The sequence below is a fragment of the Biomphalaria glabrata genome, chromosome 8 (genome assembly GCF_947242115.1).
Source record: "Biomphalaria glabrata chromosome 8, xgBioGlab47.1, whole genome shotgun sequence".
Lineage (NCBI taxonomy): Eukaryota > Metazoa > Mollusca > Gastropoda > Planorbidae > Biomphalaria > Biomphalaria glabrata.
This window is the reverse complement of record NC_074718.1, coordinates 29,101,267-29,128,695: the sequence shown is the minus strand read 5'-3', so window position 1 is coordinate 29,128,695 and position 27,429 is coordinate 29,101,267.

Here is a 27,429-nt window from a genome sequence, read left to right as displayed (position 1 = left end):
CTCATCCTTCTCCGAGAGGTCGAGCGAGGCTTTAGAATGTTAGATCGTGTAGCGATGAACTCCCAGTTCAAACCTGTCTGCTGGATACAATCGTATCCAACGCCCTTCGGCGCCAATACCCCCACACACATTTGACATGGTACAAGACACTTTCATCTGACAGAGGGGTTACCAAAAATATGAGCTGTTGGCACGCTCAGTTTACACTAAAGATTACTATCTATTGTAATCAGGTAATAAGCACACTGTAAGAACATCAGGATAGTGTTGACAGGAAATGACATGTTTATTTACAAACATACCCGGGTTTTTCTTCATTGGATACAAAATGGTGACACTAAGAGGCAGCTCCGCCCCTTTGACTACATGTAGAAAGAATCGCTCTATGCAGCTAGGGCCGGATTTACCTATGGGCAACACAAGCAATAGCTTAGGCTCCCCAAGAAATATTTAGCACTGACATTCAATATATGGACCTTTTAAATTGCCACAAAAGACAAAAGGACCCCTTATCTCAAATAGCTTAAAATCTTTTCAATTCTAAACATGATACTGTATCCAACGCATAATGCCTATATAATTATGTATAGAGCTTCTTTCAGCAAGAAAAAAAAAATGATACAAAAATGTATAAAGCGTTCATGAAAATGTGTAGGAACAAATATTTGTTATAAAATTTGTGAAATGCAATTACAACTTGCTGATCTTATAATCTCTGGATCTATTGTGTTGTAATAATGTTTAATTTACATTACACACGGCTAGAAAATAGAACACTCTTTGTGAGAAGACACATTTCTATAACAAGTAAGTCTCCAGTAGACAAGGAAGCAACACAAATTTAATTAGGACTTTGACAGATAATCAATACAAATAGATCTAAAAATATTCGATTACAAAATAAATAAATATATAAAATCTTTTTTTTAAAGCATATCATAGGGAAATAACTCTGATAGTACAACTATATATCTAAGTAATGTAGAAGTTATTTCCCTTGTTTGGCATTTAAAGGAACAATTAAGTACCAAAAAAATATAACTTATTAATTATATCTAATTGATTCAGGTTTCATTTGGTAAAATGACTAATTGCTATAAGTTTCAAATTGATCCGAGAAATAGCGCGTTTCAATTATCTAAGTGGACGAAACCCTACAAATTTAGCCGTATTTGTGAATACCGAAGGATTAATTTCCCTTGTTGACAACTAACAAAATAATTAATTGCCAGTAATTAATTGACTGGTTGGTTAATTTTTAAAAGAATTGATTCATGTTTTGTCTACTCTGATGAATAAGTTTGCTAAATTTCAACTTGACCCGAGGATGGGTGTCGGAGAAATAACATGTACAAAATTTTTACCTGACAGACAGACAGATAGACAGACAGACCCATTGAGTTGATATAAGCTTTGTAAACACTAAATAGCCATCAACGAAGCTCTACATAAAGAAAAGGGAGATAAGAAAGCATTTGGATGTACAATTTATATTACATTGAATTCTTTTTATCGGTCCATCGCTTGATCGTATCTGCCGCTTATTCGAACCAAAACTGTAAAGTAGCGAGACATATTCTATTATACAGTCACATCAGGTTTCATTTTACAAGCCGGTTATTAGGACCGCAACGATCTCGTCCCAATGTGGTCTGATTAACCAGATTCGGTTGGATTTCATTCATTGTAACACTTGACTAATACTTCTCATACAGACAGAAGATCTCGATGCGCCAGGGGCCACGTGGGAAAGAGACCGGAAGTGTGGCTACGTCTTCGTGGGTATTTTGGAGCTTGTTTTGTTTTCATCACACTCCTGGATGAGTGAACTCGTGAGTTGAAACTTTTCAACATTTCTATTTGTTCAATTATCAATGAAATGTAAGCAAATAAAACTCAAGAGACATACAACTGATTGATAAACATGTACACAACATTTCTATTTGTTCAATTATCAATGAAATGTAAGCAAATAAAACTCAAGAGACATACAACTGATTGATAAACATGTACACAACATGAACAAGAAAACGAAGCGAATATTGTTCTGACACCTTCCAATGAGACCCAAGAAGAATGAATGAACAAAGAAAATCATAAAAAGCTGAAAAGTTGATTGCCTGATTGGATTAACTCTTCACCTCAATTTCTCGCCATAAGCAGACGACTCATAAAAAAGTAGATAGACCAGAAAGAGAAAGTTATCCCCCAGGGCGGATGTTGAACAACTGCATGTGGTGTCTAGATTGAGGCGGTGATTGGCGGAGCAGACGTGGCGGACGTAGGATCGTTTCGTTTCCAGCATTTTGTTGTGAAGTTTTGTAGGTCAGTGCATCTGTAACCTTTCTTTGTTAGTTAACTTCTATCTATCTATCTATCTATCTATCTATCTATCTATCTATCTATCTATCTATCTATCTATCTATCTATCTATCTATCTATCTATCTATCTATCTATCTATCTCTATCTATCTATCTATCTATCTATCTATCTGTCTGTCTCTCTCTCTCTATATATATGTCTGTGTATCTATCTATCTTATCTTATATTATTGTTACGTATTTCTGAATCTTCTGGCTAAATGTATTAGTAGGCACACAAATAAAAACACTGTAAAGAACTTGACGACTAAACTTTCAGTTTCATATGACTTTAATGACTATTAACTCTAACATTACTGTAACATGTAGCGTAGAAGACTTTACAATATCTGTCAGTTTACAGTTAGCTATACTTCGTTGCACTGCATTTCTTCACTTCGTTGCAATTCATCTCTTCTCAACTTTCCTCGAGCCGTATTCCACAGAACAGACCAACGACACACTTCCCAGTGTCGCTCCAGGTCTCCTAAAGCTGAACCAAGTCGCACTCAAGTCTACCGAATCAGAGCCGCACACGTCTTACATCGACTGTATCGACTGTAACGGCTCAAGTCCACTGTAGTTCGCTGTATAGACTTTAACGACAGTAGTCCACTCCAGTTAACTCTACCCTAGTTAACTTGCACCGAGTCGTACACATTTCTCTTCCACAGAGCCGCACACGTCTTACATCGTCTGTATCGACTGTAACGGCTCACTCACGACTCCATACGACTCCATACGACTGACTTTCACATTAACTCTCTGGCTTATATAGAGTCCCTAATCGCTTGTCCAAAGTTGCACAAACACGGCTAGTATTCTCTGAAATAACACGTGAGGAAACGTCACATCCTGTCTCTATTTATACACGTAGATTCCAGAAAACACTCGATGCAGTGTCATCAAGTCGGGGTCACACGTAGTGACCTTTATCTGTCACTGTTCATTAGTAACTGTCCCCCTACTTAGATCTGTTCGTGCCCTGGAACAACACGTGTGGACACGTCACATCCTGTCTTTGTTTGCACATGTAGATTCCAGGGAACACTAGTTGCTGTGTCATCTCGCCGGGGTCATACGTTGACCTCTACCTATCACTGTTCATTTGTAACACTGCCCCCTTCTTAGATCTGTTCGTCCCGAACAGATTCTACTTCATCACGATACTGATGAAATCGATCGACGATCAATTAGGAAGCTTTGGTGGTTGCCCCTTTCTTAGAGATGTTCTTTCAATCTGGCAGTTGTCCATCTTCTTTCCATAGAAGAATGGGAGCCAAATCCTCATTTTTCAGCAGTTCCTCACAAATGTTTTCATCAATCTTGGTATGGAAACATCGACCTTCAGATGACGACATTGGGCACTCTTGTCGAGAAAATTCATCAGCATTCTAACGAGTTCGTGCTTCACTGGCTGATTTTTTCATTTTCAAGCATCTTTTTACAGATGGGTTAGGCTTTTTCCAGAGCTTCTTCAGAGATGACCAGGTTCATTACAGTACAGCAATATTCACATGTTCTTCTTACAACAGCAACTGACTTTGGGTTTGTACGATGCCTGTTGGGTTGATCTTCTTGTACAGTTCTGTCACAGATGGTTACTCACTACAGTTCTGACATCTTAAACTACTTCTTTTCTGTCCTTCTTGCTTCTGACTTAATTAGCGTTCTTCTAAAACCTCTGTTATACTTCATCAACCTATTCTCATGAGGAATGTTCTTAGATTATTCATTAGTGGCTTCACACTTTTAACTGATTCGTAAGGCTTTCTTCTTTGGTCTGATGGTTCCGGACAGAATCTTTCTAAAAACATGGGCTGTGGAGTTTCATCAGTGCAGGTGGGGGTCTATCAGTGGGAGAAGTGGTGGGCTTGTTTTCTAACAACATGGGTTATGGAGTTTCATAAATGCAGGTGGGGGTCTATCAGTGGGAGAAGGGGTGGGTTTGTATCTTGATCTTGTTGGAGCCATCCACGTTGCACTCTGCATATGTCGCTTTCTCCGCCTCCTCAATTTGATATTTCTTTGGTTGCGTTGATGTCGTTGTCGTTGTCTTGCTTTATTGTCGATCAATGCTGATGGCAGCGACTTAGCACATAGGAAGGCATTGTATTTCATAGCTGTAGTCATCAAGACTGTTGATCTCACAAGTTGCTTCAGCATTATTCTTCGATGGGTGCTTTGCGAATGAGCTGCAAGTCCACTTGAAGGCAAGTTGTCAAACACGTCATCACCTTCATCCGAGTCTGGAGGACTCGACTGTGGGGCAGGTTGATAACATTCAACGTGCAAAGGTCCATCAACTTCAGCATCAGTTTCTATTGTAATTCCTTGACTATCACCAGGGCTTCTCACGCCTACCTTGATAGCTGTACAAGCTTCTGTTAAGTCTAGAGCTTGTTGGTGTATTTCTTGGCATTCACAGTCTTCTTGCATAGCTACGTACGTACAGTTCTTGTCAAACGCATGGGTGCAATAATCAAGCTTCGAGTTCCTCTCGCAGACACTGGCAGATAGAAGACAGAAGTCTTTAAGGCCCACAGCAACAGGCTTGGACTCAGACCCAACGTTGTCTTGATCTGTTTGGCTGGTTGAGGTACTCATATCATGTTTATCTATAGCTAAAGCTTCGGTCAAACTATAGGTCTCTTCTCTTGTTTCTTCAACTGTCTCATTCAGCTTCTCGTTGAAACAATAACAGCTACCGTCTCTTTTCATTTCTTGTGAGCCACATTCGTTTGGTTTACTATCACAGTCACAGACAGCACAGCCATCACCAGCATCCCTATCGTAATTGTCTTTATCGCCACATTCTTGGTTGGACAATTGTTCGCTGTTCATCAATGGTGTAGCTCTTTCATCAGTCGACTCAATCTGATACTGCTGAGTGTTCAGCAGCTCGTTCATCATGATTCTCGTTTGATCTTTTATTGTATCTGTTTGTTCTTCTGTCTTGTTGGGCGTGGTAGCTATTTGTTCATTCTCATTCATGGCTTTAATCAACTGGTTAAATGAAGAAAATCTGGTGTTGATTTCTGATTCTATCTCCTTAATGCTCTCTTTCACAGAGTTCATTTTGTATTGCAAAGTTCTCAGGAGCTCCATCGTATTCGGTTTGATTTCAAATTGGCAAGTGTCTGGATTCTCATCTTCCTCCAACAGGGCTTGTCTGAGACGTGCTGTTAGCGTTTCCTTATTTCCGTTAAGCTGTAGACCTCTTTCTCAAAGCTCTTGTCTAAGTTCTTTCATGTCAAGTTCATTAAGAAGTTTGATGGAGCACATTCTAGCCAGAAAGATCCCACTTCTGACACCAATTGTTACGTATTTCTGAATCTTCTGGCTAAATGTATTAGTAGGCATACAAATAAAAACACTGTAAAGAACTTGACGACTAAACTTTCAGTTTCATATAACTTTAATGGCTATTAACTCTAACATTACTGTAACATGTAGCGTAGAAGACTGTACAATATCTGTCAGTTTACAGTTAGCTATACTTCGTTGCACTGCATTTCTTCACTTCGTTGCAATTCATCTCTTCTCAACTTTCCTCGAGCCGTATTCCACAGAACAGACCAACGACACACTTCCCAGTGTCGCTCCAGGTCTCCTAAAGCTGAACCAAGTCGCACTCAAGTCTACCGAATCAGAGCCGCACACGTCTTACATCGACTGTATCGACTGTAACGGCTCAAGTCCACTGTAGTTCGCTGTATAGACTTTAACGACAGTAGTCCACTCCAGTTAACTCTACCCTAGTTAACTTGCACCGAGTCGTACACATTTCTCTTCCACAGAGCCGCACACGTCTTACATCGTCTGTATCGACTGTAACGGCTCACTCACGACTCCATACGACTCCATACGACTGACTTTCACATTAACTCTCTGGCTTATATAGAGTCCCTAATCGCTTGTCCAAAGTTGCACAAACACGGCTAGTATTCTCTGAAATAACACGTGAGGAAACGTCACATCCTGTCTCTATTTATACACGTAGATTCCAGAAAACACTCGATGCAGTGTCATCAAGTCGGGGTCACACGTAGTGACCTTTATCTGTCACTGTTCATTAGTAACTGTCCCCCTACTTAGATCTGTTCGTCCCCTGGAACAACACGTGTGGACACGTCACATCCTGTCTTTGTTTGCACATGTAGATTCCAGGGAACACTAGTTGCTGTGTCATCTCGCCGGGGTCATACGTTGACCTCTACCTATCACTGTTCATTTGTAACATTATCTTGTCGATCTATCTATTTGTTTATCTTATCATACACTCTATTTTATCCTCGATGTATCTATCGTATAAAAAATACACACACACACACACACATACATATTCAAAAAGAAACTAGTCCACATGTTATGTAGCATATGTAAATACTAGTGTTATATATGCACTTTGGACAGCTTATGGTATGTCTACATATGAGGTCTATTAGACAGGTGACGCCAGATTTAAAGTCATGGCAATCTCATCCACGCCTTGAATTAATCGGAATCTCAGACTATACAGTCTAATGTGTTACGATTAATAAACTCAATAAAAACCCAGACCTTTTAGGAATTTTCCAGAAGGTCAAAGACTTTCTGGTGCTATAATAAAAACAAATACCTTCATCGTTAGCGTCGTTGAAACAATCATCTCGCTATTTGGAAACATCAAGGTATCTTTGAAATACTAAAGGTCAACCCCTAGGCAAGCCATTCGGAAAGTGTCGGACAAGATCTCGGTTTACTTAAACCATTTCGATTCTTAGCCACTAGGAATGGAAAATCTAACAAATTCAATAATTTTGGAAAAAAAAGTTTATAATTAAAATATAATTTTAGTTCATTTATATATTCCTTCCTTCCTCAATATATATATATATATATATATATATATATATATATATATATATATATATATATATATATATATATATATATATATATATATATATATAATACAAATCGTGTGGGGAATTGTTAAAAGAAGTTTCTAGAAAATATTCACGTATATCTATTTTTTGTTTTTTTCGGTTCCAATTTTCTTTAACCGTTGGTGTTTTCTTTGAGACCATAAAGATCAAACTCTGATCCCGACTCTACTTCAATATTTATGTTACCTATTAAATAGCTCTTCAGGAACTGCTCCACTAAAAATACGACCCCCCCCCCCCTCTTACCCCACCACCTCCTGGATTCGGAACGTCTGGTATCGAGAAGACATCTACACACAAGACGTACATGAGCGGACGTAAGAAGAGAATGTATTCCTTCAACAAGCTGTCAACACGTGCTATCAATTACTGAAACAAATTGTCTGCATAGCTGCCTTCCGACGGCGGCCCACATCTTACCTTGCGGACATGACTTTGTTCTGTTTTATTCCTGCCGTACGGTTCACTCGGAGCGCGGAATGTGGCTGCGGATCAGGACAAAGAATAATCGCAAATGTAAATCGGAACAATGAGGCGACACCCTGGGCAGGAGGGTTGAGTGCGGATGGAAGGTGAGGGGATGGGTGTTTGTTTTTATTTATTGGGGGGGGGGGCTATCAGGAATAAAGAAATAAGTGAATAGTCGTAAAGAGAGAAGACACTTTCTTGTAAAACGCATGCTCCATGCTCAGTGCGCACTGGGACAATCTCTTCTGTGGACCTGTGGGTGGAGGGGGTATCTGGGTGGGACCATTCGATATACAAGGCCTCAACACTGACCTGTGGGTGGAGGGGGTATCTGGGTGGGACCATTCGATATACAAGGCCTCAACAGTGACCTGTGGGTGGAGGGGGTATCTGGGTGGGACCATTCGATATACAAGGCCTCAACAGTGACCTGTGGGTGGAGGGGGTATCTGGGTGGGACCATTCGATATACAAGGCCTCAACACTGACCTGTGGGTGGAGGGGGTATCTGGGTGGGACCATTCGATATACAAGGCCTCAACACTGACCTGTGGGTGGAGGGGGTATTTGGGTGGGACCATTCGATATACAAGGCCTCAACAGTGACCTGTGGGTGGAGGGGGTATCTGGGTGGGACCATTCGATATACAAGGCCTCAACAGTGACCTGTGGGTGGAGGGGGTATCTGGGTGGGACCATTCGATATACAAGGCCTCAACACTGACCTGTGGGTGGAGGGGGTATCTGGGTGGGACCATTCGATATACAAGGCCTCAACACTGACCTGTGGGTGGAGGGGGTATCTGGGTGGGACCATTCGATACACAAGGCCTCAACAGTGACCTGTGGGTGGAGGGGGTATCTGGGTGGGACCATTCGATATACAAGGCCTCAACACTGACCTGTGGGTGGAGGGGGTATCTGGGTGGGACCATTCGATATACAAGGCCTCATCACTGACCTGTGGGTGGAGGGGGTATCTGGGTGGCACCATTCGATATACAAGGCCTCAACAGTGACCTGTGGGTGGAGGGGGTATCTGGGTACGACCATTCGATATACAAGGCCTCAACAGTGACCTGTGGGTGGAGGGGGTATCTGGGTGGGACCATTCGATATTCAAGGCCTCAACACTGACCTGTGGGTGGAGGGGGTATCTGGGTGGGACCATTCGATATACAAGGCCTCAACAGTGACCTGTGGGTGGAGGGGGTATCTGGGTACGACCATTCGATATACAAGGCCTCAACAGTGACCTGTGGGTGGAGGGGGTATCTGGGTGGGACCATTCGATATACAAGGCCTCAACACTGACCTGTGGGTGGAGGGGGTATCTGGGTGGGACCATTCGATATACAAGGCCTCAACAGTGACCTGTGGGTGGAGGGGGTATCTGGGTGGGACCATTCGATATACAAGGCCTCAACAGTGACCTGTGGGTGGAGGGGGTATCTGGGTGGGACCATTCGATATACAAGGCCTCAACAGTGACCTGTGGGTGGAGGGGGTATCTGGGTGGGACCATTCGATATACAAGGCCTCAACACTGACCTGTGGGTGGAGGGGGTATCTGGGTGGGACCATTCGATATACAAGGCCTCAACAGTGACCTGTGGGTGGAGGGGGTATCTGGGTGGGACCATTCGATATACAAGGCCTCAACACTGACCTGTGGGTGGAGGGGGTATCTGGGTGGGACCATTCGATATACAAGGCCTCAACAGTGACCTGTGGGTGGAGGGGGTATCTGGGTGGGACCATTCGATATACGAGGCCTCAACACTGACCTGTGGGTAAAGGGGGTATCTGGGTGGGACCATTCGATATACAAGGCCTCAACACTGACCTGTGGGTGGAGGGGGTATCTGGGTGGGACCATTCGATATACAAGGCCTCAACACTGACCTGTGTAGGTCGCCTGCGTTGAAGTTTTTTTTTTTTTGTTGTTTTTTTTTATTATTATAAGGCAGTTATTATTTTGTGCGTGTTGAATATATAGGATGTAAAAAGACCTGGTTAGTTCTTAGACTATAGTATTATAATGTACCCCTTTCAGACCTTGCGATCATGTGCACAACGACCAACCACTTCCTTTGTTCAGGTAACCGTTAGAGTCGTGTGGACTCAGAGGTAGGGCCAGTACAACGACCAACCACATTTACTCCCCAACTAATGTCAGCTAACCATTAGAGTTTTATGGGAACCTAAAAATACCAAAATGCACAATGCTATATTTCACCAAGATTTGAATCCGAGACTAATTTACAACTTAGCCACCACGAACTATATAGACTAGAGACACCCACTAAAATACTTCCATTGATACTTCACTGGACTGTTGAGGACAACACAATCCAGCTAATACAAAAAATTCAACGCTGCTGCTGTTCACTCTCTTCGTCCACGAAACAAATAATTTTAAAAAAAAATCTGTTCTCTGAAGCTGACAGAGGATTCAACTTGGATTGAAAAACAAAAAGGACTGAAAACTGAGGAGGATGAAGAGAGAAAGGGAGGAGGCGGTGAACTTGGAGGCAATGCTAATGGGAGTACACTCCACTCCTATGCACATGATTAGGTTAATTCCAATAAATATCCTAGATTCAAATTCTGTCCGAAACACTTTATGACCGATTTCCAATGCTCAGAAAACTTTGTAATCTTCATTTTAAAACTAATTAGCTTGCTATACCAAATACACAATTTTAAGAAAATCTCATTTTAAAATAAAGTTGGACATTCAAAATACATTTTTAAAAATCTTTCTCTTTGTCCAGGGCCGATTTTCGGCCATTGCAGCCAATGCGATCGCAGTAAGCCCCGCACAGTCTTAGACCCCCCGCTAATTTTAGGTGTAAATTATTAAATTAAACCCTTATAATTAATATATACTAGCCTGAGATTACCCGCGGCCTGCGGGTCTAAGTTTGTGTTTACTAATCTAGTGGATTGGATTTAGATGATGATCCTTTCACGTTATTTCTCTTTCGCTACGAAAATAAAATTATTTTGCGAAAATGGGTTTACCCGAAGTGGATACATTCTTATCTATTAAAAACGAAAAGAGCGATAGCTTTGTTAAATGAATGGGATTATAAAGTGAACAATTAATCGAAATAATTTTTAGTACACGATTCATGAATGAATATAGATCTAGGCCTATCTCAACTCGGCTTCGCAGCTCTCATGGATGAATGTAGCTTTAGAAAACCAAATTTGAATGTTTATTTGATCAAAATATGAAATGAATGGACTTTAATTAATATGTTTATGTGTTAAAGTATAAAACTATCAGTGCGAAGAGAAGTTTTATCATCTTAGAGTTGAATTAGAGTTTTAGATCTAGAGATGGGATTATAAAGTAAACAATTAAACGAATTAATATTTAGTACGCGATTCATTACGGTATTGTCTAATGAAAGAATGTTCGTCAGGAAATCTGTAGTCACAGATATAAAGAACTAATTGATGTAAAAAATGCTTTTGAAACACAAAATTGAAGGTTAATTTTATTATATAATGAAATCAATGGATTTTCTTTTGTATTTTCATGTGTCAAAGTAAAAAACTATCTGCGCAAAGTGTATTTCTTAAAATTAGATCTAGGTCTAAATCCTTTCTATCTTTTCTCATGTCAACATTGTAGACATGGCCTAGATCCATAAAATACTATAGCTGTAATAGAGTCGGACAACTTTATTTTTTTTGAGGGTCTTAAGTTTGTTTTAGGGCTACAATACATACACTACGGTCTAAGTTAGTACCCAAGAAACATTCCTGCCTAGTTTTATCAAGATTGGTCAAGCGGTTTTGATGTCTATAAGTAACATACATACATACAACTCACATTCTACTTTATAATATAGATTAACAGGGTTTCTGCGGCCTCCTGATTTTCCAGGGCCTCCTAGAAATCTCTTGAAATTCCAGAATATATATGAAATTATTAAAATCTCCTAAAAATAAACAAAATTGTCATTTTGGGGTGCCAAACATTTGCACACACACAAATAAAAAACGACATTGTCAGCTTTCATTAAATAAAAATGTATTGCTAAGACGAATGTATTTTCTAATACAAAATCTTATTTTTGAAATTATCCTTATCTCAACCCAGACTGGGCCCCGCGCAATCCGTTTCGCATAGGGCCCCGCAATTGTTAGGGCCGGCCCTGTCTATGTTTGTCAGGTCAAACAGAGATTTGATGTTTTATCTGTTTTTTTAATAGTGCTTGTGATAAAAAAAAAAGCCAATAAGAATCACAGCTGACCTCTGGCTCAAAACACACTAAACTTCCCTAATCTTTAGTGTTCACCACCGTCAACCTCACATTTACGGTTATTTAAGAAAGTTAACATCAAGTGAAGTGAAGATGATGAAAAGCTCATCTATTACTCTGACCTACGGTTAACGAGAGTGCCACTTGTCCAGTATAACGACCAACTACAGTCAGGTAACCATCAGAGGTGGGTGGACTTAGAGGCGTCCTAAAAAATCCCGAAACTCAAAATCCCAGTCTTCACCGAAATTCGAACACAAGACTCATCGGTTCGGAAGCGAAGCATTATACCGCTCAACCACCTCACCCCTAGTGTTATAAGTATTATATCTGAATTTATGATTTCTGATTTTGTATTGGAGATTTTCATCTAAGGTGTGTCGCTAGTTCTTTGGTCTATCCCGTGTACAGAATATAGCAAGTGTGTATGTACTTTTGTAACTCCGATTTGTAGCTCTGTGATTGTGATACGCAGCCACTTGTTGTTCTGCGACAGATGCACTGCTAACAACTAGCCTGGAGATGAATGTTGATATTAAAGAAGATAACGAGTTCCACCCAATTGTAGAGCTTATGAAGAGGCTGTGCTCAAGGCAGACGTTCTTCTATGTATTTATTATGTCTTCATGTAAATAAACATCTATATCTTTGAGTTTTCTCCCTTTAAGTTATTACAGTATTTTAAAAGGTAGACAATAATCTGCACCTTTTATCCATGGAATACCTGGGACAATTCCTCTCAACCTCAATGATCAGAGGAGACGATTAGGAAATTAAGGAAGCAAAAATGAACCCCCCTCCCCAATGGGGGTGCCTAAGGACCGAATCCATTGTAGTGGTGGGGATGGAAGAAAGCCCTAACAAACATTGCACTATCCACACATCGTTTCTCAATGGGCCGTTGGTACATAGAATGAACATGGGGGAGTTTTCCCGGTGTGCTCGGTCTTTGGCCTCGCTTCTTATCCGAGCCTCCTGAGATATGAGCCATTGGTAATGGGGAGGTAATAATTTACATCTGCTTGGATCTATTCCCTACAGAGTTTTATTCATACAGGCAGATGGAGGCAAGCTTCCATAGGCCTAGAGTTCCAAGAATCTTAGACTCAACACTTAGGGCAAGCTTCCATAGGCCTAGAGTTCCAAGAGTCTTAGACTCAACACTTAGGGCAAGCTTCCATAGGCCTAGAGTTCCAAGAGTCTTAGACTCAACACTTAGGGCAAGCTTCCATAGGCCTAGAGTTCCAAGAGTCTTAGACTCAACACTTAGGGCAAGCTTTCATAGGCCTAGAGTTCCAAGAGTCTTAGACTCAACTCTTGTGACAATTACCAAGAAGAATAAGAATCACTGGAATATAAGATTTCCTGGAATATAAGATTTCTTAGCGGATTTGCTTAGTATTTAGTTGGCCTCTATGATTTTGAAATGGCGTCATTGACATTATACAAAATCCTGAAAATCCCCTATATGCTATTTAACAGATTTACAACAATGAAACTAAAGACTGTGAAAATCCCACTATAACGGGTCACTACCCACAAGCCACTAGATCTAAGTTCGTTTAGTATCTTGTGAAAATATCCCACTTGTGACTTAGTTCCACGACACTCTCAAAGTAATAAAGAAAGGGAGACAAGTTGTTTTGAAAATTACTGATCATGTTCCTGACCTTTAGAGATTTAATAAACATTGACACATTCAGAAATATTATGTTGACTTTAAACGTTAGAAAAAAAAAATATTCTCATTTTCTTAATGGCTTAGAACCTATATTTGTGAAAGTATTTTTTTAAAAGTGTAATAGCTCAAAAACTGTCATCATCTATGGTATTACAAATAATCGTATAGTAGAGTACAGACCTTTGACGTGACAACAGCCGGCTACTATGGACCTATAGCTCATTGCTACGTCACAGCAGATTTCTGATAACAATGAATCGGTAAAATCAACAATAGAAAGAAAAAACATTTTCATTACTCACAAAGACAAGCACTCCACACACGTCAAAAGTCAACCTGACCTCCTTCAATTAATTTTATGCAAGACAGAAAGGGATGGCTCCTTGTGAAATGTTTAGTATGGAAAATAATTGACGAATGCATTCCCTTCTGTAAATGTATTTATTGCATATTATCTTGTGTTGTAATGTATCTAGATATGGCAATGTAAGTAGGTCGCAGTTGGGGCTGCGTTGTCATGTATTGCATTCCTCATTAATTTTCGGATTCAAAGACATTACTTTCATATTATTTTCAATTTGTCTTATAAAAGGAATAGACAATATATTTGTTTTCTTTAGTACATTTGGTATATATAGCTTTAAATAAGAAACGCGTATATATATATATATACATGGGCGTAGCCCATTTTTTTTCGGGGGGGGGGATTTTTTTTCTCCTCCCCCCCCCGAATCCCCCCCCCCCCGGGCGAATTTTCTTTTTCATATGTATTTATGTGTGTGTGTGTGTACATAATCTTTATTACATTCTGACCCTTCATTCTTTCGGAAGACGTTTAATGTGCCCTAGAAAAGGTTCTTCCTGGAGTTAGTGGAAAAATTGTAGATTTCCCGCCATTACTAGCAATGGGGTCTGGGGGAGCGCTAGGAGCTCCTCCAGCGCGGGGCTAAGCCTCGCCGCCAAGCACTATTTCTGGTATTGAAAGCCAACAAAATGTATATTCTGAGGTATCTACACTGCATTTTCCTGCTATTAAAAAGTTTTATTTTAAAAACCTAATCTGCTATTCTTACTGACTTAGACCCTCCCGCGCCTCTTAGATATAAGAAACATAATGTTATTGTTTTTTTTTCAAGGATAAAAGTAGACTTAAAATTAGATATTTACGCGCCCTCAGGCGCTTTGGGTGGCAAGCTGTCTCCATAAAAATCTGTCACTGGTAATGTCTAAAGCCTCTTCCCACCTGCCATGAGGATCTCCATGAATGAGTGGCGTCAATTGTACTAGGATATCATTGCAACTCTTCTTATGCGTAATTCATTTTGTCAGAGAACATGTCCCGCAAACCTCATGCGTCGCTCTCTCACAATCTTACTAAGGGGTCGACTACCAATTCGGCATAGGATTTCCTTGATTTAGACCCGATCTCTATAACTGACTCCTAAAATCTGTCTTAGCCATCTTTGTTGAGCCACATTTAGTGTTTTTCAATTTCGGCAGATGACTATTCACTGCAGTTTATTAATGGAGCCCTGCCACTGGTAAAAATGTGTAACCTCTCTTGAATACGCTCTTGGAATTAAATGACTGTAGTTTGCTTTAGATTTTATATCGAAAATAGAAGTTTTATCGTCAAAATAATCTGTTGGGGGTTTTACACCTCAAAATGCTCTGAATGGGGATCTTAAGCTCAAAACCATCTGGAGGGGTTTTAAACTTAAAAAAAAAAAGCCATCTGTAGAAGAGGGGTTTAAACTCAAATCCCCGATTGGATTGGATTGTGTAATTTGCTTTTTTATATTGAAGAGGTAATTTTAACATCAAACCCCTCTGAATTGGGGTTTAATCTCAAAACCCCTTTTGGCAACGCTCATAGCATTTTGAGTGCATAATTTCCTTTTTTTCTTACACTGAAGATGTGTTTTTGAGCCTCAAACCCCCCTGGCGGGGGGGGGGGGTTAAACTCAAAACCCCTTTGGCTACGCTCATAGATTTAAGAGTGAGTAATTTGCTTTTATTTATATTGAAGAGGTACTTTTTAGCTTCAAACTCCACTGGAGGGAGTTTAAACTCAAAACCCCTTTGACTACACTCATAACATTTTGAGTGTATAATTTGTTTTGTTTTTATTATTAAAGAGGTATTTTTTACCTTCAAACCCCGCTGAAGTGGGATTTAAACTCAAAACTGAGCATTTAGCTACGTTCAAAACATTTTGAGTGCGTAATTAGTTGTTTTTTTTATGTTGGAGAGGGGGTTTATCGTAAATTTTAGAGGGGGTTTCAAAATCAAAATCTTTCTTAACTGTGCTCTTGGAATTAGGGGATTTTCGTTTGCATTTTTTTGTTTTGTTTTATAGAAGAGGGGGAGTTAACTGCAAAAACCCCAGGTAGGTGGTTTAAAACTCAAAACCCCTAGTAGGGGTTTTTAAACTCGAACCCCTCTGGTAGGGGTTTTAAACTCGAACCGCCCTGGAAGGGGTTTTTAAAACTCGAAACCCCTTTGGTTGTGCTGGGGCAAGTGATGGTTTAGTATTAAAATCTCACCTAAAATAAATAAAATCAAAGCAAAAAATCAGTTACTAAATTCCGATTTCCCCCCCCCCCCCTTGGGGGGGAAATTCATTTCGGGGGGGGGGGGGGGGGGTTGAACGCCCATGTATATATATATATATATATATATATATATATAAAATGAAAATGTGTGTGTGTTTGAGAGAGAGAACGAGAGAGAGAGAAAGAGACTACATATATTTCCCGATTATATGTTTTTCCTTTAATTTAAAGCAATCCAAAAAAAAGATTGCTCAAGTCTGAATTTGAGCTCAAACCTCCATGTTGGAAGGCCGACGTGTATTGCCACTGAGCTATTCAAGTACATATAAAAATAGAAGTTTGTATTAGTCTATTGTTAGTTTAAATTTTTTATCGAACGACCTGGCCCGCAGAGGTGCGACTGGCATTGAGTAGGTCAAAGTTTCTGCCACTTATCGTTATCCTAAAGTTTTGATCGAGATTATTGGACAGCCAAATGAATGACTCTAGCAGACGTCCATCAAACACAAGAACGTTAAGTTTATCTGCGTCGATATCCTGCAGCTGTTAACGGTCTAAGCAGCGGTACCAGCAGCAATGGGAACGCCGAAAGTCTGGTCTCCTCCAGGCCTACGTTTTCTTCACCGTGCACTACTGACGGACGGTGTCACCCTTTGTAATGAGTGCAAACTTCTAAATGAACTGGCACCGAGTTCTAAGACGAGGTGGAATTTATGTAGCTGCTGCCGACTTCACCTGGTCCCCCGGAGGGGAAAGAGTTCCAATTAAGTGCTACGGTACTCGATAAGGAATATCGGTTCAATGGCCATTAATGAATCAAGCTCATAATTTCTGGGTTGTTGTTTTTTTTTTTTTGCTAAGTAGTATTTATCGACTTATTGTTCCTGCAGGCTAGTATTGAATTGTGCTCTAGAAATGTCAGAACGTTTGACACTCATCTACATAGACTTGGATTTTTTCTTTTTTAATCCAAGTTGATCTACTTTTTGTTTCTTAGTCACAGACCGCAAGTTGTCACCATTCTTCGATTTTTGTATTGCGTGTCTTAATGTTTATGTTATTATTAGAATACCGGTCCAGTCAGACTCCAGTCTGTGGCCATTTGAAAAGGGCATGGACACTGCAACGGCTACTTTTTTTTTTAAAGTGAACAATTTATTTTTTTTAATCAACTATGCAAGCATTTTTTCCATAAAATTACACCATTTTTACAACTATTCACTGTTAATAGTAACAAACACAATAAGCTTTTTAGTAAAGAACTAAGAATGAAACATATATTAACACATTTATGCAAACGGTTTTAGATTTTTTGTTAAAACAATATATTTTTTTATAAATATATTGCTAAGTTATGTAAGTTCTGTCATATTAACTACTACATTTACAAAAAAAAAAATGTTGACTTTTTTTTTTCATAAAGAAAAAATATGCAAATAAGTGAAACATAATTTAAAACAACAATTAATAAGTAGTTTTTCATATTATCATGGGAACTGCACTGGTATACAAAAGCAATAAGGCACCTAAGGATTTAAACAAAAATATATTTTTACGACCTTTTTTTCTGAGGCTTTGAATAACCCTTTAGAAAACAATTAGATCAATAAAATAATTATTATATGACATCAGTTAGGCCAAGTTCACATCTAACTCCACCTTCACTTTCACCTATCCCTTGGTCTGCTGGACCGTTGGGACACCACACAAGATCTGTCAACCTTCTTTCTCCATTCTTCTCTGTCATTTGCCTTTGATCGATATTCTTTCTGAAAATTTTGAAACCTGCCTTTTTACCTGCCTGGTAGGACCACTTCGGGGGCCTATTTTGAGTTTGTATTTCCACAAAAACTGTCTTTGTAACCTTGTTTAACTCTCTACACTTCATTAGCAATTATGTCTCCTGGCTAAGAACCAAAAAGAATTAATTTTAATTCTGGTTTGTAGTGCTGAGAAAGATAATTACTAGATCACCTTCACCTTTACCTAATAGTCGTTGGGGCACCACACAAAATTCGTTGATCGTCTTGCTCCATTCGTCTCTTTTAAACTAAATACATGTCGCATTTTTGGAGTACTGCCCATGCGTTGAATCAAAACTCTTTCTGGATAAACATGCTCTCTCAAAAACAAATCTAAGAAATAGAACCTTTATTCTGTTTTCAATTAGAACAATACGTTTTTTTTAAATGGGCTAGATATAATTGTTCCAAGCTTATAGTATTCTTTATCGATTTATCTAAATTTTTAATGCGTTTCAATTTAAAAGTATACTATTGTATTTGATTAATTTGATCTACTTCACTGTCTACTATTATGGTGTATGTGTGGATGGGTGTGTGTCAGTATGCTAATTATCTGGTGTTCAATGTATACTTCAACTAAGATTCTGTTGCATGCCGAGGTATACAAAAAAAGTGAATGATTTGAAAAAGGGTTAGCTATAAAGTCATGTCTATTGAATAGTGATAAGCCCCGATAGAGGCAGAGAGTCCAAAAAGAGGCTAAGAAAGCCAATAAAAAAAAGGCAACTGAAAAGAAAAAGCCCAAGGATTGAAAAGGATGTAAACTGCTGGACAAGCGAAGCTGAGAAATCTTTAACAAAAAAAAAAGATAACAGAAAATTGAAATGAATGGAGAGACGTTTTGAAAATACTTTTTAGCCAATGTGTGTGAGCTTCATTCTGTATTTTATCTCTCTCTCTACACTGATCTTGAAGGTGTGTATATCTTTGTTTTATAATAATTCAGTTTGTTTCTTGTATAAAGGAGGATCTCAAGCTTTTTAGCCAATGTGTGTGAGCTTCATTAATACGTCTACAAGATTTGATTGGATCAGCCGTCTGGTGCTACACCTCAACACATAGTCACACTCACACTCTTTAACTCAAACACCGTTGCAAACCTTCCTTGCACCTCCCTCCGCCTTTAATACAGCTCACCTTTCAAGCACCTGATGATAAGTAACGCTGTTACAAAAAGTTACAACATAATTTGTTTTGTTCCTTCATATAGATCATTACATCCTAGGCCAGATTGCGGGATGGCAGGACACAGTTCAAACATAGCAGCACACAGACCACAACCAAGAGCGCATCTCACATGACCAAGCAACTATCCAAAGTGTTACCACTTTATGGAAAACACCAGCGGTAATAATGGTATGTAATAAATAGCTTTATTTTCACTTATACTTAGGCAAGTAGTAATTACTAGATTAGGGACCAGGTCGACGATCCGGCTACATCCCCTAGGTGGTGAATGGGTCCAAGTATGGTCTTCGTGTTCCTTCTCGTAGTTTACGATTCAGATGTGGCCGTGTGTATGAGAGGAGAAAGGAGGGGAAGGGGCTGTTTGCACCGATCTACTAAAAACTTTTAATTTCTTTGCTGACTTACTCAAAGATCCTGTGCAGCCATTGAAAAATAGATCTCTATTCTTTCAAATTTCACAAACTCACAAACCTGGATTGTCAAAAACGAGGACAAGATAAACAAATAGGCATGCCAAGTATCTACATGTAACTTATACGGACAGCAGATAGACTTGCCAAGTATCTACATGTAACTTATACGGACAGCAGATAGACTTGCCAAGTATCTACATGTAACTTATACGGTCAGCAGATAGACATGCCAATTATCTACATGTAACTTATATGAAATACGGTCAGCAGATAGACATGCCAATTATCTACATGTAGCTTATATGAAATACGGTCAGCAGATAGACATGCCAATTATCTACATGTAGCTTATATGAAATACGGTCAGCAGATAGACATGCCAATTATCTACATGTAGCTTATATGAAATACGGTCAGCAGATAGCAACTTTGAAATGTTAAGGCCTTGTGCATTTTTTGGAAAAGGAGACCCCATTTTTCCGACATGTGAGAACCCCCGAAAGCCCCCTGGCCTTGTTTAGAGGGGCTCTGGTGAAGGAGCGTCAACTCCCTCAGTGGGAGGTCTGAGTCGGATTATCCAACTGCCAAGCCGTTCTGTATGTTGAATAAAAGAGAGATAGCCTTCAGATTGGAACAGCAAAGTGCGGCACACCAGTAAGTCAAGACCAATCAGTCAGATTGGAACAGAAAAGTGCGGCACACCAGTAAGTCAAGACCAATCAGTCAGATTGGAACAGCAAAGTGCGGCACACCAGTAAGTCAAGACCAATCAGTCAGATTGGAACAGCAAAGTGCGGCACACCAGTAAGTCAAGACCAATCAGTCAGATTGGAACAGCAAAGTGCGGCACACCAGTAAGTCAAGACCAATCAGTCAGATTGGAACAGCAAAGTGCGGCACACCAGTAAGTCAAGACCAATCAGTCAGATTGGAACAGCAAAGTGCGGCACACCAGTAAGTCAAGACCAATCAGTCAGATTGGAACAGCAAAGTGCGGCACACCAGTAAGTCAAGACCAATCAGTCAGATTGGAACAGCAAAGTGCGGCACACCAGTAAGTCAAGACCAATCAGTCAGATTGGAACAGCAAAGTGCGGCACACCAGTAAGTCAAGACCAATCAGTCAGATTGGAACAGCAAAGTGCGGCACACCAGTAAGTCAAGACCAATCAGTCAGATTGGAACAGCAAAGTGCGGCACACCAGTAAGTCAAGACCAATCAGTCAGATTGGAACAGCAAAGTGCGGCACACCAGTAAGTCAAGACCAATCAGTCAGATTGGAACAGCAAAGTGCGGCACACCAGTAAGTCAAGACCAATCAGTCAGATTGGAACAGCAAAGTGCGGCACACCAGTAAGTCAAGACCAATCAGTCAGATTGGAACAGCAAAGTGCGGCACACCAGTAAGTCAAGACCAATCAGTCAGATTGGAACAGCAAAGTGCGGCACACCAGTAAGTCAAGACCAATCAGTCAGATTGGAACAGCAAAGTGCGGCACACCAGTAAGTCAAGACCAATCAGTCAGATTGGAACAGCAAAGTGCGGCACACCAGTAAGTCAAGACCAATCAGTCAGATTGGAACAGCAAAGTGCGGCACACCAGTAAGTCAAGACCAATCAGTCAGATTGGAACAGCAAAGTGCGGCACACCAGTAAGTCAAGACCAATCAGTCAGATTGGAACAGCAAAGTGCGGCACACCAGTAAGTCAAGACCAATCAGTCAGATTGGAACAGCAAAGTGCGGCACACCAGTAAGTCAAGACCAATCAGTCAGATTGGAACAGCAAAGTGCGGCACACCAGTAAGTCAAGACCAATCAGTCAGATTGGAACAGCAAAGTGCGGCACACCAGTAAGTCAAGACCAATCAGTCAGATTGGAACAGCAAAGTGCGGCACACCAGTAAGTCAAGACCAATCAGTCAGATTGGAACAGCAAAGTGCGGCACACCAGTAAGTCAAGACCAATCAGTCAGATTGGAACAGCAAAGTGCGGCACACCAGTAAGTCAAGAACAATCATTCAGATTGGAACAGCAAAGTGCGGCACACCAGTAAGTCAAGACCAATCATTCAGATTGGAACAGCAAAGTGCGGCACACCAGTAAGTCAAAACCAATCATTCAGATTGGAACAGCAAAGTGCGGCACACCAGTAAGTCAAGACCAATCAGTCAGATTGGAACAGCAAAGTGCGGCACACCAGTCAGTCAAGACCAATCAGTCAGATTGGAACAGCAAAGTGCGGCACACCAGTAAGTCAAGACCAATCAGTCAGATTGGAACAGCAAAGTGCGGCACACCAGTAAGTCAAGACCAATCATTCAGATTGGAACAGCAAAGTGCGGCACACCAGTAAGTCAAGACCAATCATTCAGATTGGAACAGCAAAGTGCGGCACACCAGTAAGTCAAGACCAATCATTCAGATTGGAACAGCAAAGTGCGGCACACCAGTAAGTCAAGACCAATCAGTCAGATTGGAACAGCAAAGTGCGGCACACCAGTAAGTCAAGACCAATCAGTCAGATTGGAACAGCAAAGTGCGGCACACCAGTAAGTCAAGACCAATCATTCAGATTGGAACAGCAAAGTGCGGCACACCAGTTAGTCAAGACCAATCATTCAGATTGGAACAGCAATGTGCGGCACACCAGTAAGTCAAGACCAATCATTCAGATTGGAACAGAAAAGTGCGGCACACCAGTAAGTCAAGACCAATCATTCAGATTAAAACAGCAAAGTGCGGCACACCAGTAAATCAAGACCAATCATTCAGATTAAAACAGCAAAGTGCGGCACACCAGTAAGTCAAGACCAATCATTCAGATTAAAACAGCAAAGTGCGGCACACCAGTAAGTCAAGACCAATCATTCAGATTGGAACAGCAAAGTGCGGCACACCAGTAAATCAAGACCAATCATTCAGATTAAAACAGCAAAGTGCGGCACACCAGTAAGTCAAGACCAATCATTCAGATTAAAACAGCAAAGTGCGGCACACCAGTAAATCAAGACCAATCATTCAGATTGGAACAGAAAAGTGCGGCACACCAGTAAGTCAAGACCAATCATTCAGATTGGAACAGCAAAGTGCGGCACACCAGTAAGTCAAGACCAATCAGTCTGATTGGAACAGCAAAGTGCGGCACACCAGTAAGTCAAGACCAATCATTCAGATTGGAACAGCAAAGTGCGGCACACCAGTAAGTCAAGACCAATCATTCAGATTGGAACAGCAAAGTGCGGCACACCAGTAAGTCAAGGCCAATCAGTCTGATTGGAACAGCAAAGTGCGGCACACCAGTAAATCAAGACCAATCATTCAGATTGGAACAGCAAAGTGCGGCACACCAGTAAGTCAAGACCAATCAGTCAGATTTTTAAAATGTTGTTCAACTTTATAATCAGGCGAAGGCATGCAATTAAGAAAAAAATACACCTTATATATTCTATTTTAAGACAGCACATAAAGACCTGACCATGTAGATTTGTAGAACATTTAAATCGTTAGACTAGAGAAATAAAAAAAAAAAAAAAAAAAAACTCCAGGGAAGGTGTGCCAAACAAACCAAAAACACTGGAACAATTTCCCGCCTCCTGCTTCTTGTCAGCACCGTTTACTTACCTTCCACAAGTTCTAAACACAAGGCCACACGGGCAGGCGGGGGTCAGTCTGTGTCTGGGCTGGGTGGAAGAAAGTAGAATGAGGAGGAGGAGGGGGGACGGTGTGTAACTAAACATTGCCTTTTATCTTATTCAGTTAAAATGGTGTTGGGAAGAAAACAATCCTGCAAAAGACGCTGGGAAGACAAATTCAAATAGTTCTATATCCAACAATAAACTTATCTAAATCATAGACAGAGTTACGGACAAGACATTGGTGAGGAAAATGAATTTTAGTCTAAAATAATTGTCCATCTCAATTGTTCTATTTCAGTAATGTCGAACCATGTTCATCTCGAAAGGCCCTGTAACATTCCGACACGTTTGCCATGAACACTTACAAAAAAAGTGTACCTCGGAATCAATCTTATACAGCTTTGTTATGGCTCGTAGCTTATGTATGACTAGTCTGCAGCAGTGTTTCTCAAACATTTACTTGTGACGGACACTAGATTTAAAAATGTATTATTTCTCCTAGTACGAAGCGTGCAGGTCACAGAATAGGTTCACTTAAGAGGATGGTCGGGGCCGATACTGAAGTGTGAGAGACAATGGAAGCCTGTGCAGTTGTGATGGGCTTAACCGAGTCCATTCGTCATAGAAGGCCTGAACACTGAACTGCAACGTCACTACCTGTAGGCAGTTTACACCAATAGTATGTTGCCACGTCGTACAGACGTGTGACGTTGTAGGTCAGTGTTCAGGCCTTCTATAATGTATGGTCTTGGTTCAACCCTTGTAAGCTCAGCCTCGTGTTCACTGAGACGTCTTGTAGAGGAAGGGTGTGAACAGAACGATGGCTCCTGAGACATTTCCTCATTCTGCCATAAGATACACGGGTCATTTCTAAAATGGCTTTGGTGATGCCGTATGCAAAGTATTGCTGTGACCTAGCAAACAGCGATATCAAATAGTCTCAACAAAAGGGTGCAGTAGTGACAGTAATTTAATAATAATGAGTAAAAGAAGGCGAAAAGCAATAACCAATGACCAGTAGACTCTAGTTCTGTCCCTTGTGTTCACTTTCTCGTTCCAGTCAACATTCTCAATTTTCAACGAAATCAAGTTCATGTCCCGTGTGGCATGGTGCGCGTTATAGTACAGATTGGCAGTGTGCATAACAGCATACTGAGACAGCCTTAAGACGGTATGTACAGTAGGTGCTCTTCCAAACAACGTTCTGAATTCATCTTGTTGCAGGCGTAAAAACAAGGTCCGAATACGAAGATTAATTAATTAATGTATTAAACAAAGTTCACATTAAGTTGCTTTTGGTTAATTATTATCAACAATTATTTCAATGCAATTAGAACTGATTGTTTGTTCTTAAAAGAAATGAACGCCTTCCCTCTCCCTGATAGCTCGCCACCATCTTCCATTCATTGGAGCACGCCCACTCAGTTTGAAAAGTGTTGCTCTATAGGTTTGGAGTTGCGAACAGTAATTACCGATGGATTAATATTTACATTTTAAAAATAGAAACTTTGAATGTTTCCTAATACCTCGTGTCACGACGTCAGTTTCTAAGAAGCTTGTAAGATGAAGATTGAACTTGATAGCTCAGGATTACGATTTTTCTAGTCGCGGTTCATGAAATTGGTCACATGTTGTTTGGGATATATTTGGGATATAAAGTTTCGGTAACAGCTTTACCGGGCAGTACCTAAGTCTACGTCTAAATAAACAGCTGTACCAGAGGCCACGATCACTGAAGTGTGTGTTTGCATGAAGGAACGGAATATTTAAATTAAAAACTGTTAGTCTTATAAGATATTTTTGTGTAAAAAAAAAAAAAAAAAGTTCAATATAAAAATTACTTTAACAAAAGAAACAACGTGCTAATATTTAATATATTGCATGAATTATTTTGAATCAATCATGTAATTAGTTTGCAAAAGATCTATAGACTAACAATAATACATTTTTGTAAAGAAATATTTAAAAAAAAAAATTACTTTTGTTGAGCGCAACTTTCATGCTTATAGCAGCTTAGTGCGCTAAGGTCAAATCTCTTTTGTGAGCAGAGGGAAGGTGAGAGGAGGTATCCGGGAGAAGGTTTCTGTGCTGCATTTTCAAAAGGAATTTTTTTTATTAAAATTGCTTGCATCTGAAATCGAACTGAGCTTTTCAAGTAGGCCTATTTTTAAAGCTAGAATGTTATAGTTTTGTGATAATTATTTTTAACGAACGACCTATTTCTCTCCATTATTGTGGTTGTTGTCACGGGTCGCCAGTCGTTTCATTTTTTAGTTCATTTTCTTTATAAAGCAAATTTAATTAATTGATGAACTAATTGGTTAATTTTGTTTATTAATTCATTTTCTTGTCCCCGACAATACAGTAGAGACTTGGAGGCCATTAGATATAAAGTCGTAAAGCGATCCATGTTTCACAATGTTTGTAGCTAAAAATATTTCTTTGACTTCTGTAGCCCCCACCAATTTGAGTCCCTAGGCGGCTGCCTAGTTTGCCTATGCCTAAGGCCGCCCCTGCTCAGGGCAGGGAGATTAGGGCAGAGCGCTTCGTACAAGAAAAAAAAAATAATCTCGGTGTGCATAATTTTATCGAATTAGGTGAAAATAATGAACTAAGAAATGTGGAGAGTCTATTCCAGGGACACTTGAAATGAATCGAGAAAGTTCGAGAAACATTGACTTGCGTACAACATGCTGTGGTGTGCAAATGTCAAAGATAAAGCATGGCTCGTGATAAAACAACGGCGACACCAACACTTACACACACACACACACACACACAAATAACTTGATGACTAGTGAATGACAACAATAACATCAAACACTTCAAGTAGGCTTACCATGTACGTTTTGGCTACATAAATTATTGTTTTGTAATCTATATTCATATCTAATATATCTACAGTAATTAAAAAAGACAAAGTGGATTACTCTATTCTAGACTACAATGACGTGTGCTGTCGCGATTGGTTGGTTGAAATCACGTGTTCAATATCCATTGACTACAGCACATGTAATAATACAGTAGCGCTGATCCGCGTCATAGACATGTTACTTTTTGTATCTGTAGGAGCTTTGGCCAAAGATATGACATTCGACAAATTGAAGCCTCAAGATCTTTTAACATACTTGCAGACATTGGTGCTAGGTGTCAGGAGGCAGAGAGAAGCTTTGAAGGATTCGATTTAGATTGTTGTTTAAAAAGCTTGTTTAGACATTAGACACTGCTGTTTGAGTGTACCTACCTGATGTTATTCATAATTTTTTTTTACCAAATATTAAAGTTAGGTCTACCTCAAATAATTTATTTATTCCATCATTGATTCGACGATGAAAATTGTGATTTGTCCCCGGAAAAGAAGGGGGGGGGTGGAAGTGACCTAATACCTCTTCCGCCCTAAAGCTTTTCCTGTCTAACATTTTAAAAGTATATACATGCCACTCGGCTGTGTTCATTGCAAACAAGAAGTAAGATTTCGCCTTAAAAATATCCCAAAGTATTTGCAATGATAACAACACTAGAATACTGGGAACATCAATGTAAGATGTTCATATGCGCCAAATAAACACATACAAATAAAAGCCTATAACTGAAAAAAAAACCACCCAGAAACACTGCTAGGAGTCTATTACATTTGTCTTCCGTGGCCAACTGGCGCCACTCTGCTCTCCCTTTACTGTCCTCGGGAGAGCAGTAGACACAGCGAGTGGAGAGTGTCGCGCAAAGGTCGACCTGTGTCCGCGGAGCAACATTAAGATAACCTGTGAACTAACACGATTGCCGGGGCGAGAGCCGTTAGGTCAGGAAATAAAAGGAAGGGCCCATTAATGTGTGTTTTTAATGCATTATGTTATTATGACTACCGAAATCGTTCTATCATTTGTGGGTGCCCTTGATCATTATGTACATAATTGCCACTGAGTGTCTTGTGTCTGCAGTGCTGCTTGAGGCCTAATGGCTCTTCTCCACGTCCTTATGGTCGTGAATGTTGGCATTGAGTGCTACATTGTTTCATCATTAGAATAAAACATGTACGAAACAATATTCGGGTAAATATCTTCGATTGTAAGAACATAACACTAGATACAATTTTAATAGGACCCCATG